Genomic DNA, 12,897 nt, shown 5'->3' on the forward strand with positions numbered 1-12,897 from the left:
TGGCCCTGCATGGTGTGCCATGCTTCCTGTTTCTAAAAACTTCTTCCTTAATGGCAGTCTTCTCCTGCTCTGTTGGCCTCACCATACGTGATTAAAACAAATCTTGAAAAATTTTAACACAAGCTCCCAATCCCACAAGACATCTTCCTTGAACTGGCACTTTACTGGAGCCTTAAATAGGCAATTCCAATGATCAACTAGGCTGGCTGCTTCCAGGTGATGTGGTAGTTGGTAGGAACAATGGGTCCCATTGTCATGTGTCCGTTCTACTGTAAAAGAGGCCTCTTGGTCCAAGGCAAGGTTGTACAGATTCCAGGTTGGGAAATCGGTCACTGTACAAGCCTATGTGTGGTGCTGGCATGGCGGCAAAGATGGCAAACACATATCTGGAGTAGATGGATGCCTGCCTTCTCTTGCCCTTGGACATCGGAGCTCCTGGTTCTCAGGCCGTTGGACTTGGACTGAATTATACCACTGGCTGCCCTGGGTCTCCAGCTTGCAGATGGCAGATTGTGGGACTTCTCAGCCTCCATAGCCACATGAGCCAATTTCTATAATAAATCTCCTCCTATCTATATCTAGATATCCTATTGCTTCTCTTTCCCTGGAGAACCCCGACTGCTTCCACTGATTGTCCTTCCCCTTGAGAATTATTGAAATTTTCCTGGTTCTTTGTATATTGAGTAACTTTGGATTTTATCCCAGAATTTTGAAATTCTGGGTCCTATTAAAATATTCTGATAAACGTTGAGTTTTTTAAAAGAAGAAAATCATTGTGACTAGGTTCAGACCCCAAGTCAAGATCCTCCTTCTTTGAGCTGTGATTCCAATGCAAGTTACATTTTTAAACCCTTTGCAATGTTATTCTGGTCCATCTCATGGTGCACTACCCAGAGGCCAGTTTGAGAGCTTGATAGTGGTCCACACTGGAGGTTGGCAACTACAGTCCACAAGCCCAATCCAGCCTGTGCATTGTTTTTGTAACGGCCCCATGCAATAAAACTGATTTTTATATTTGTAACACGTTGTAAAAAGAAAAAAGAAAAAATATGTGACAGAGAACATGTGTTACCCACAAAGCCTAAAATACTTGCTACCTGGCCCTTCACAGAGAATTTTCTGACCTCAGTTCTCAAAGCCATTGCTACACTGTTTCGGGTCAGTTCTATGCACGCACAACTCAAGACTTACTACTTTTTTTTCACACATTTAAAGAATCCTTTCTGCCAGCTCCCTCCTCTCCCAGACTTCCCCCACAATCTCCATCTCTCCAATCTTCTTTTTCTAGGGTTTAGTCTCTCTGTGCTGTCATGCATGTCCTACAACTGGGTCCATCTCAGGGAGACATGGCAAGAGAAAAAAGAGAAAAATACGGATTCCCCACCCGCTTCAACTCACAGGAGCCACTTGCCCAGTGTCCCAGATGAGAGAGGAATTTTTCTCTCAGAGTTTATGTGCATGTGGGACTGCTACCACCCCAGGACCGCAGATTCATGCCTGGGGTTTGCCTCGGGACGGGGACAGTTAAAAGTGAAAGAAAAGTCAGGATTTCCCACCATGTTCTCTGTCCCACAAAATACCTCATTCCTCCTGGTTCTCTGGCCAAAAAGACAGGGTTTTTCTTAAAGCTTATTCTGTTTCCATCCACTTCACAGTTCCAGGATTTGGTCTGCGCTCTAGTTTAACCCAGGAGATGTGGAGGAAAACAGGCAAACCACAGAACTCACAGCTATTTCCGTCATTTTTTTAGCTAATTGGGCAGAAACTTCAGTGGCTAAACACAACGAAGAACACAGACTTTGCAGAATTAGTCCAGGAAAGCCACTAAAGAAACCAACAGGAGCAGTAGCAGCAACAACAATGAATAACAGTAATAACAAACTCTTGAGAAGTGGGTTAGGGGGTGAGGAATCTGATTTCCAGACTTGCCACATTATATTATTTCAAATATCCAGTTTTCAATGAAATTTTATGAAACATGCAAAGAAACAAGAAGGTATGGCCCATTTACAGGAAGCTGTTCCTGAGGAAGTCCAAACACTGGACTTACTGGACAAAGACTTTAAATACACTGTTATAAATATGTACAAAGAACTAAAGGAGGGGCAAGCCTGGTGGTGTAGTGGTTAAGTTCACATGCTCCGCTTTGGTGGCACAGGGTTCGCAGGTTCGGATCCCAGGCATGGACCTACGTACCGCTTATCAAGCCATACTGTGGCAGGGGTCCCACATACAAAGTAGAGGAAGGTGAGCACAAATGTTAGTCCAGAGCAAATCTTCCTCAGCAAAAAGAGGAAGATTGGCAGCAGATGTTAGCTCAGGGCTAATCTTCCTTACCAAAAAAACAAATGAATAAATAAATAATTTGAAAAAAAAAGATTTCTTTGGGCCGACCTGGTGGTGTAGTGGTTAAGATCACATGCTCTGCTTCAGCGGCCTGGGGTTCACAGCTTCGGATTCTGGGCGAGGACCTATGCACTGCTTGTCAAGCCACACTGTGGCAGGTGTCCCACATATAAAGTAGAGGAAGATGGGCACGGATGTTAGCCCAGGGCCAATCTTCCTCAGCAAAAAGGGGAAGATTGGCAACAGATGTCAGCTAAGGGTTAATCATCTTCACACATGAAAAAAAAAGAACTAAAGGAAACTATGTCTAAAGAATTAAAGGAACAACACTGAACCTAAACAGACCAACTGAACCTAAACAGACATCTACAGAGGACTCCATCCAACATCAGAATGCATATTCTTCTCAAGTGCACATGGGACATTCTGCAGTATATACCACATGTTAGGCAATAAAGCAAGACTCAATAGATTTAAAAGGATTGAAGTCATGCAATGTATGTTCTCTGGTCTCCACAAAATGAAATTAGAAGTCAATAACAAAAGGAGATTTGGAGTATTCACAAATATGTTGAAATTAAACAACAGATTCCTAAATAACTAATGGGTCAAAGAAGAAATCACAAGGAAATTAGAAAATACTTTGAGATAAATAAAAGTAAAAACACAGCATACCCAAACTTGTGGGATGCAGCTAAAGCAGTGCTTAGCGGGAGCTTTACAGCTATAATTACCTGTATTAAAAAAGAATAAAGATATCAAATTAATAACCTAAATTTCTACCTTAAGGAAATCAGAAAAGAAGAGTAAACTAAACCCAACACAAGCTGAAGAAAAGAAATAATGAAGATTAGAATGGAATAAATGAAATAGAGAATAGAAACGCAATAGAGAAAAAACAAAACACAAAAGTTGGTTTTTTGAAAAGATCAACAAATTTAACAAACCATTAGGTAGAGTGACCAAGACAAAAAGAGAGACGACTCAAATTACTAAAATTAGGAATGAAAGTGGGGACATTACTACTGACTTTACAAAAATAAAGATTATAAGAGAATACCAGGGACAATTGTATGCCAAAAAATTATATAACCTAGATGAAATGGACAAATTCCTAAGACATAAACTACCAAAACTGACTCAAGAAGAAATAGATCATCTGAATAGACCTATAACAAGTAAAGGGATTGAATTGGTAATCAAAAACCATCCCACAAAGAAAAGCCCAGGCCCACATGGCCTCACTGATGAATTCTACCAAAAATTTAAGGGAGAATTAACTCCTAATCTTCACAAAATTTCCAGAAAATATAGGAGAATGGAATACTTCCCAACTCATTCTATGAGACCAGTGTTACTCTGATAACAAAACTAGACAAAGACATCACCAGAAAAGACCAGTATCATTTATGAACGTAGACAAAAATCCTCCACAAAATACTGGAAAATCAAATCCAGCAACATATAAAAGGATTATATACCATCACCATGTGGGATTTATCCCAAGAATGCAAGGTTGGTTTAACATCTGAAAATCAATCAATGTAATACAACATATTAATAGAATAAAGGATAAAACACATATGACCATCTCAATAGATGCGTAAAAACCATTTGACAAAATCCAACTCTGTATTAAAATAAAAATACTCAACAAACCACGAATATAAGGGAACCTCTTTAATCTGATAAAGGGCACCTATAAAAACCCCACAGTTAATATCATACTTAATGGAGAAAGACTGAATGCTTTCCCCCTAAGATCAGGAACAAAACTAGGATGTCCTCTCTCACCACTTATATTCAACCTTGTACTGGAGGTTCTACCCAGAGTAATTAGACAATGATAATAAATAAAGGCACCCAGATTGGAAAGAAAGAAGTAGAACTATTTCTATTCACAGATGATATGACAAAATCCTAAGGAATACACACACACACACACACACACACACACACGCAAACTTATTAGACTAACAATAGGTTCAGCAAGGTTTCAGAATACAAGATCAGCATAAAAAATCAATTTTACTTCTGTACACTAGCAATGAACAATTTGAAAATGAAGTTAAAAACAATTGCATTTACAATAGCATAAAAAAAGAGAAAATACTTGGGAATACTTAGAAAATACTTGGGAATGACTTTAACAAAAGAAATGTGAGACGTACAGTGAAAACTACAAAACATTGCTGAAAGAAATGAAAGAAGAAATAAATGGAAAGACTTCTCATGCTCATGGATTGAAAGAGTTAATATTGTTAAGATAACAATACTCTACAAATTGATCAATTTCTGTCAAAATTCCATTTGGCGCTTTTTTTTTTTTTTGCAGAAATTGACAAGCTGCTCCTGAAATTCATATGAAAAGTCAAGGAACTCAGAATAGTCAAAACAATCTTGGAAAAGAAGAACAATGTTAGAGGGCGCATGCTTTCTCATTTCAAAACTTACTATTAAGATGTCACATTTAAAACAGTGTGAACCTGGCATAATGACAGAGATGGATCAATGAAATGGAATTGAAAGTCCAAATATAAACTTATGGTCAGTTGATTTTCAGTAAGGGTGTCAAGTCCATTTCGTGGGGAAACAATAGTCTTGTCAACAAACGGTGCTGGGACAGTTGGATATCCACATGCAAAGAAATGAAGTACACCCTGTATTAGTTTCCTTTGGCTGCCATAACAAATTACCATGAACGAGGTCGCTTAAAACAAAAGAAATTTGTTATCACATAGTTCTGGAGGCAAGAAGTCCAAAATCAAAGTGTCATGGCAGGGCCATGCTCTTTCTGAAGACTCAAGAAGGATGTTTCCTTGCCTTTTTCTAGCTTCTGGCGGTTGCTGGCAATCCTTGGCTTGTAGATGTATCACTCCAATTTCTGCCTCTGTCATTGTCACAGGTGTTCAATGAGGGTTCTCCCTGTGTGTCTTTGTGCCCCTGTGTCTTCATATGGTATTCTTATAAAGACATCAGTCATTGGATTTAGGTCCCACCCTAATCCAGTATGACCTCACCTTATCTTGATTACATCTGCAAAAATTCTATTTCCAAATAAAGTCACATTCACAGATATTAGGAGTTAGGAATTCAACATATCTTTTGAGGGGACACAATTCAACCCAGAACAGACCCCTACCTCTCACCATATAAAAAAATTAACTCAAGATGGATTATAAACCTAAATATAAACCTAGATATAACCTAAATATAAATTTAGCTCTAAATATAAGAGCTAAACCTATAAAAATGTTAGAAGAAAACATAGGTATAAGTCTTTGTGACCCTGGATTAGGCAATGGTTTCTTTGATATGATGCCTCAAGCAAAAGCAACAACCAAAAATTAGATAAATTGGAATTCCTCAAAATTAAAAATTGTTCATCAAAAGATACGATTAGGCCATCCTGGTGGCATAGTGGTTAGGTTCACGTGCTCCACCTCAGCGGCCTGGAGTTTGCAGGTTCAGATCCCAGGTGTGGCCCTACATGCCACTCATCAAGCCATGCTGTGGCAGCATCCCACATGCAAAATAGAGGAAAATTGGCACAGATGTTAGCTCAGGGACAATCTTCCTCACCAAAAAAAAAAAAAAAAAGAAAAAAAAAAGAAAAAAAAGATACTATCAAAGAGTGAAAAGACAGGCTGCAGAATGGGAGAAAATATTTGCAAATCATATATCTGATTAGGGAGTAGTATCCAGAATATATAAAGAACTCTTATAACTCAACAGTAAAAATGTAAACATCCCAATTAAAAATGGGTGAAGGATTCCAATAGACATATCTTCATAGATATACAATGGCCAATAAGCAATGAAAAGATGCTCATTATCATTAGCTATTGGAGAAACACAATGAGCTGCCACTTCACATCTACTAGAATGGCTATAATAAAAAAGACAGACAATAACAAGTATTGATGAGGATGCAGAGAAATTGGAATCCTCCTATATTGTTGGTGGGATTGTAAAATGGTGCAGCCACTTTGGAAAATAATTTGGCAGTTTCTCTAAAAGTTAAACAGTTACCGTATGACCCCACAATTCCTCTCCTAGATCTGCATCCAAGAGAATTGAAAACGTGTCAACACAAAATGTACTTGTGCAAAAAACGTACTTGTACAAAAATGTACATAGTACATTGTACATAGTAGCATTATTCATGATAGCCAAAAAGTGGAAACAACTCAAATGTCCATCAATTGATGAATGAATTTAAAAAATCTGGTATATCTATATAGTGGAATATTCATTCAACTATAAAAATGAATGAAGTACTGATACATACTATGACGTGGATAATCTTTAAAACATGCTAAATGAAAGAAGCCAGACACAAAAGGACATACATTGTATGATTCCATTTATATGAAATGTCCAGAATAGACCATACAGACAGAAAACAGATTAGTGGCTTCCAGGGGCTGAGGGGAGAGGATAATGGGAGAATAACTCTAATGGTATAGGTTTTGGGGAAGAGTGATGAAAATGTTTTACAATTAGATAGTGAATTAGAAGATTGCACAACTCTGAATATACTAAAAACCACTGAATTGGAGCTTTAAAGGGTTGGCTTTTATGGTATGTGAATTACATCTCAATAAAGCTGTTATTGAAAAAGACAAACAGGCAGGAGCCAGCTTTGGGCCACGGGCAGTAGTTTGCTGACCCTCACATCAGTGTTGTCTAGGGCCTCCAGTACAAGGTGGAGTGGAAGTGGATGAGTCTATATCCTTGTCTTTTCCCAACCACAGGGGAAAGGCATTCACTAGATCACCCGTAAGTTTGATGTCAGCTGTAGTTTTTTTATATACTCTTCATCAGGTAAGGAAGATTCCTTATATTCCTAGTCCAACACCATAAATAAATGTTGAATTTTATCAAATGTTTTATCTACATCTTGGGGATAATTCTATTTTTGTGTGTTTTGGGTTTTTTTTTTTTTGAGTTGGATGAGAATTCTTTGGTTAGATGACAACTCTTTATCATGTTTATTCTGTTATGGGGAATTATGTCAACTGATTTTCAGATGTTAAACTAACCTTGCAGTCCTGGGATATGATATATTATCTTTCTGATATATCACTGAATTCAATTTGTTAATAACTTGTTTCATATTTTTGCATCTATATTCACAAGGGATATGCATCTATCATTTTCTTTTATTGTAATGTTTTGGTCAGGCTTTGGTATCAGTTTTATGCTGACTTTATAAAACAAATTGGGAACGTTCTCTCTTTTTCTATTCTCTGGAAAAGTTTGTGTGAGATACGTAATGTTTCTTCCTTAAGTATTTGGTAGAATTCACCAGTTATTTGAGGCTGGAGTTTTCTTTGTGGGAGTGTTTCTAATTATGGATTAATTTCTTTAACAGATATAGGGCTATACAGATGTTCTATTTTTTCTTATGACAATTTTGATAAATTGTGTTTTTCAATGAATTTATCTGTTTCATCTAAAAATTGAAATTATTGGCATAAAGTTGTTCATGATATCCTCTCATTATCTTCTTAAAGTCTTGAGGCTCTCTTGTGATATCCACTAACAGTAATAATTTATATTTTTCTTTTCCTTGATCAATCTAAGGATTTATCAATTTTATTGATCTTAATCTTTCAAAATATCAATTTAAAATTTTCTTTATACTTTTGCTTTCTATTTTATTGGTTTCTGCTCTCATTTTTTGTTATTTTCTTTATTTTTCTTCTAATTTCATTTGCTGTTCTTTTTCTGGGTTCTTGAGTGTTATGGGCTGAATTGTGTCCCCCCAAATTCATATGTTGAAGTTCTAACCTCTAGTACCTTGGAATGTGACTGTATTTGGAGGTAGGGCCTTTAAAAAAGTTAAAATGAGGTCATTAGGGTGCGCCGTAATACAATATGATTGATGTCCTTATAAGAAGAGGAGATTAGGACACAGACACACACAGAGAGAAGATCATGTGAGGACACAGCGAGAAGGGGGCCCTCTACAAGACGAGGGGAGAGCCCTCAGGAGAAACCAACCCTGTCGATACCCTGATTTTTGGACTTCCAGCCTCCAGAACTGTGAGAAAATAAGTTCTGTTGTGTAAGCCACCCAGTCTGTGGTACTTTGTTATGGCAGCCTTGGCAAACTAATACATTGAGATAGAAGCATAGAATATTTTTTCTACCTTTTTTCTAATATATTCTTTTAGATTTGTAAATTTCCTTCTGAGAGCTGAACTAGCTGCATCTCACAATTTTTGTATGTCATGTGCTTATTTTCATTAATTCAAAATACTTTCTAATTTCTATTGTGATTTCTTCTTTGACCTATGGATTATCTAAGAGCATGGCTTAATTTCCAAGTATTGGGGTATTTTCTATTGTTTCATTGTTATTGATTTCTAGCTTAATTTCAATGCAGGCAGAAAAGATACTCTCTATCATTTTTTTTTAAAGGTTCAGTGCATGGTTGTGTATCCTAGTTGTTACTTTTAATTCTTTATGTGAGCCGCCACCACAGTATGACAACTGACAGACGGGTGGTGTGGTTCCACGACCAGGAAAGGAACCTGGGCCACGGTGGTGAGAGCGCTGAATCTTAACCACTAACCCACCAGGGCTGGCTCTGTATGATTTTAAGCATTTGAAATCTGTTGGAATTTCTTAATTTGGTTAGCATCTGGTCTATTTTGGGAAATGTTCCATGTGCACCTTAAAAGAACAGGTATTCTGTAATCAGTAGGGGCGTGTTCTGTATGTTGTCCACTAGGTCAAGTTGGATAGTTGTATTCTTCAAATATTCTATGTTATCACTGATTTTTTTCCTCCTTGTCTTCTTAGTTAGAGGGAGAGAGGTGTGTTAAAATCTCAACCATAATATAATTGCATATTTGTCTATTTCTGTAAACTTTTGCTTTATATATTTTGAAGCTGTGGTGTTGGTGTACAGAAGTAGCCTCCTATTGCATTGACCTTTATATCTTTATGGAATATCTTTCTTTATCGCTAGTACTACTTCCTGCCTTAAAGTCCATTTTGTGTCTTAATTTTGCTACACCAGCTTTCTTTTGGTTAGTATTTGCGTGGCATATATTTTCTGTTATTTTCTTCTTTTCTGTGTTCTTTTATTCAAAATATGTCTTTTATAAACATCATATAGTTGGGATTTAAAAAACCCATCTCCGGGCCGACCTGACAGCCTACTGGTTAAGTCTGCACGCTCTGCTTGGGCAGCCTGGAGTTCGAAGGTTCAGATCCTGGGCGTGGACTTACGCACCGCTTATCAAGCCATGCTGTGGCAGGCGTCCCACATATAAAATAGAGAAAGATGGCACAGATGTTAGCTCAGTGCCAATCTTCCTTAGCAAAAAGGGGAGGATTGGCAACAGATGTTAACTCAGGGCTCATCTTCCTCACAAAAATAAATATATATATATATCCATCTTGCCCTCATCCCTTTGGGCTCTAGCTTATTACACTCTCCCTTCTGGGTCTTCTACATTTCACCTACACCTTTAAAATTAGTCTCCTTGAAATTAAATCTTCCTCAAATTATCCTAATTTGAGCGTGCTGTTTGCTGTTGGAAGCCCAACAGACGCACTTCCTTACATTTCCCAGCCTCCATTGCAGTTAAATTGTGGCCACGTGATGGGGTCTGACCAGTGCACCCTGCGGGGGGACGACTGGTGTCTCCCTCTGAGCCTCGTCCCTGCGGCGCAACCAAGGAGGCCGCGTGCTCCAGAGGGGGCGGTGCGAGAGGAGAAAGCCTGCCCCGCGGTGAAGACCTGCGTTGGTGAGTAAGAAATACTCATCGAATGGGTGAGATCACTGCGGTTTCAGGGTGAACTGTTAATTCTGAATCGCCTATTCTACTTGACTTAGGGTCGTACCTAGGTTTACTTTTGTATCCTCCCTGTGATGAATGCTCGCTTTTTTCCCTTCCTTCCTTGCTCCCTCCCTCCCTGCCTGTCTGCCTTCCTTCCTTTCTTCCTTCCTCTTTCTTTATCTTTCTTTTCTCTATTTTCCTTCTTTCTCTCTTTTTCTTTCTTTTCTCTCTTTCCCTTCCTCCCTCCCCCTTCCTCCTCCCGCCCTGTCTCTTCCCCTCTCCTCTGCCCCGCACTTGAATCACTGAACTCTGTACTTATGGACCGAATTCCCCACTGTGAATCCCCCACAGCAGTGCCTTCCTTCCACCAACAGGTGAAACGGCCAGATCCCCGGACTCTCCTGAGCCCGGCCCCTCCCCTGACTCTCTGTCTCCAGATCCAGGGCTGCACCCGGCTTGACCACCAGTCCTGCAGGGGCAGCCTAGGGGAGCGTACTCTGCAGAGCAGGACTCCAGCAGCTTCCTCACCAGAAGCTTCCTGATTCCCCTGTGTTTGTGGCTGTCTTGCTGCCTATTTTCTCAGTCCTGTTCTCTCGTGTTCCTGCTGATCTGAGGCCTCCAATGTTCTCCCAGAGAATTCTTCTTCTGCTTTATCCAGGCAGCCAGAAGGGGTTTCAATTGCCAGCAGCTAAAATCCCAGTTGATACACTATTTTCCACTTAACATTGTACCACAGACGTATTTCCATGCTATTCAATATTATTCAAAATATTACTTTAATGGCTGCACAATATTTCCTCATATTTGTGCCATAATTTATTTAGCCACGCCCTAGTGTTTGAGTAAATTATAAATTTTTGTTAAGTATTTACAATGAATATGATTATATTTGCATATTTAGCTTCAATCTTGACTATCTCCTTAAGTTGTCTAAGGAGAGAGAGTTACAGGTTACTGGGATGAACATTTTAAAGCTCTTGTGGCATAAAGCCATTTTTTCCCCAGAAAATTTATACCAATTTGTACACTCACGTGTATATATAACCCTCACAGTTAAGGATGCTCAATTTCACTCTACCCAGCGAGACTGGGTGTTATAATTTTAAACAATCTCTGATAATCTGACAGGGGAAAATCTCATTGGTGTTTCAGTGGACACTTCTTTGATTACCAGTGAGGCTGAATATTTTAAAATATGTTTATTGCATATTTTTATTTCTTCTTTTGTACATTTCCTGTTGAAGAACAAGAAATTTTTCTTTGGAATATTTTTATTGATTTGTAATTGCTTTTTATATATTAGAGATGTTAACTCTTTGTCATATTTGTTGCAACTATTTTATCCTTGTTTGTAGTTCCCCAATAAATTTAATTAAAAGGTTCCTTAACACATAAAGAGATGTAAATTTTTATGTATTAAATTCTGTCTTATTCTTTGTTATTTTTTCCACTGCTTTTATGTTTAGAAAATCTTTACTCACCCCAAGATCAAATATTTGTCTCCAGTTTCTTCTGGTTTTTTTATGATTTTCCCTTTTTACATTTAATTCTTTAAATCCTCTGGAATTTATATTGGAATCTGGTGTGAAGGAAAGAGCTCGTTTTATTTCTTTCCAAATAGCTAGGCAAATGTCCCAGCATCATTCATTGAATAGCCTGTTCTTTCCCGACAGATCTGCAGTGCCACCTCAGTAAACTGGGACGCTGTGGTCACCATGGTGACGGGGCTGCCTTCAAAGCGTTTGTTCTCACAAAGTGGAGGGCGGGTGCCCCGCAGGGCTCAGTCTGCCTGACTACACTTCCTCCCTAATTAAGATGCACCTTTTGGTTTTGTCTTTTAAAAATATTCTCCCTGTATAGCCACGATGCAGAAGGAAAGTGGAGACAAAGGCTGTTTCATGCCCCGCCTCTTATGAGCTGGGCCTGCCAGGGTGGTTGGAGCATGGGAGGAGCTGGGCAGCCAGGTGAGAAAGTGGACAGTGATTTGCTCCTGTCACATCCTGAGAAACTGGAGGGACGTCATCAAGGTCCTTGAAGAGCTGGACCTGGTGGGGGCCGGAGGGTGACGTTCGAGAATGCGGTTCTGATGTAAAACAAAGCAGAGGCTGCGCTGCTGGCCCAGCAGGAGCCCAGCTTGGGGCCCTGAGCATCCCTTCCCCTCCTGGGATGGCAGCTTCTGCCGCCAACAGGCAGCAAAGCCTACACTTCCCGCTCTCTGGGGCTTCCGGCCTTCGGCCCCTGGAGTCCTCCTCCTTATCAGGAGTCTGTGTCCAGACTTGCGGGGGATGAGACCTGGGTCTGTGCTCATCTGCCAAGAAGGAGGCCTACTTTGGGGAGGTACCGGGGAGCCTGAGCGCTGGGGGGAGACAGTGAAGATGCTTGACCAGCACTGTGCCTGCTGGTTGACTGCAAAGGCACCTGCTGCAAGGGGAGAGGCGGCGAGAGGCCGTGGCGAGCCGTGGTGGGAAGATGCAGGGGCTACAAGGCCGGAGGCAGAACCCAGGTCGCGGTGAGAGGAGGGATGGGCACGCCACAGAGCCTTGGGACTCAGCCACCTCCTCCCCTGCTGAGGCCCCAGGGCTGACTCAGATCCCGCACTGTTCCCTGGGGCCTGCCCCTATCCCTGGGGTCCCCGAGCCCCTGGAGCTTTGCAGTAAGCCCCTATTACTTGAGGCACTTGGAATGGGTTTCTCTTGCTTACAATCAAAGCAGCCCATGTCCCAGTCGGCATGAGGGGCCTGGGTGGCGCCCT

The sequence above is a fragment of the Diceros bicornis genome, chromosome 26 (assembly GCF_020826845.1).
Source record: "Diceros bicornis minor isolate mBicDic1 chromosome 26, mDicBic1.mat.cur, whole genome shotgun sequence".
In the NCBI taxonomy this organism is placed as follows: Eukaryota; Metazoa; Chordata; class Mammalia; order Perissodactyla; family Rhinocerotidae; genus Diceros; species Diceros bicornis.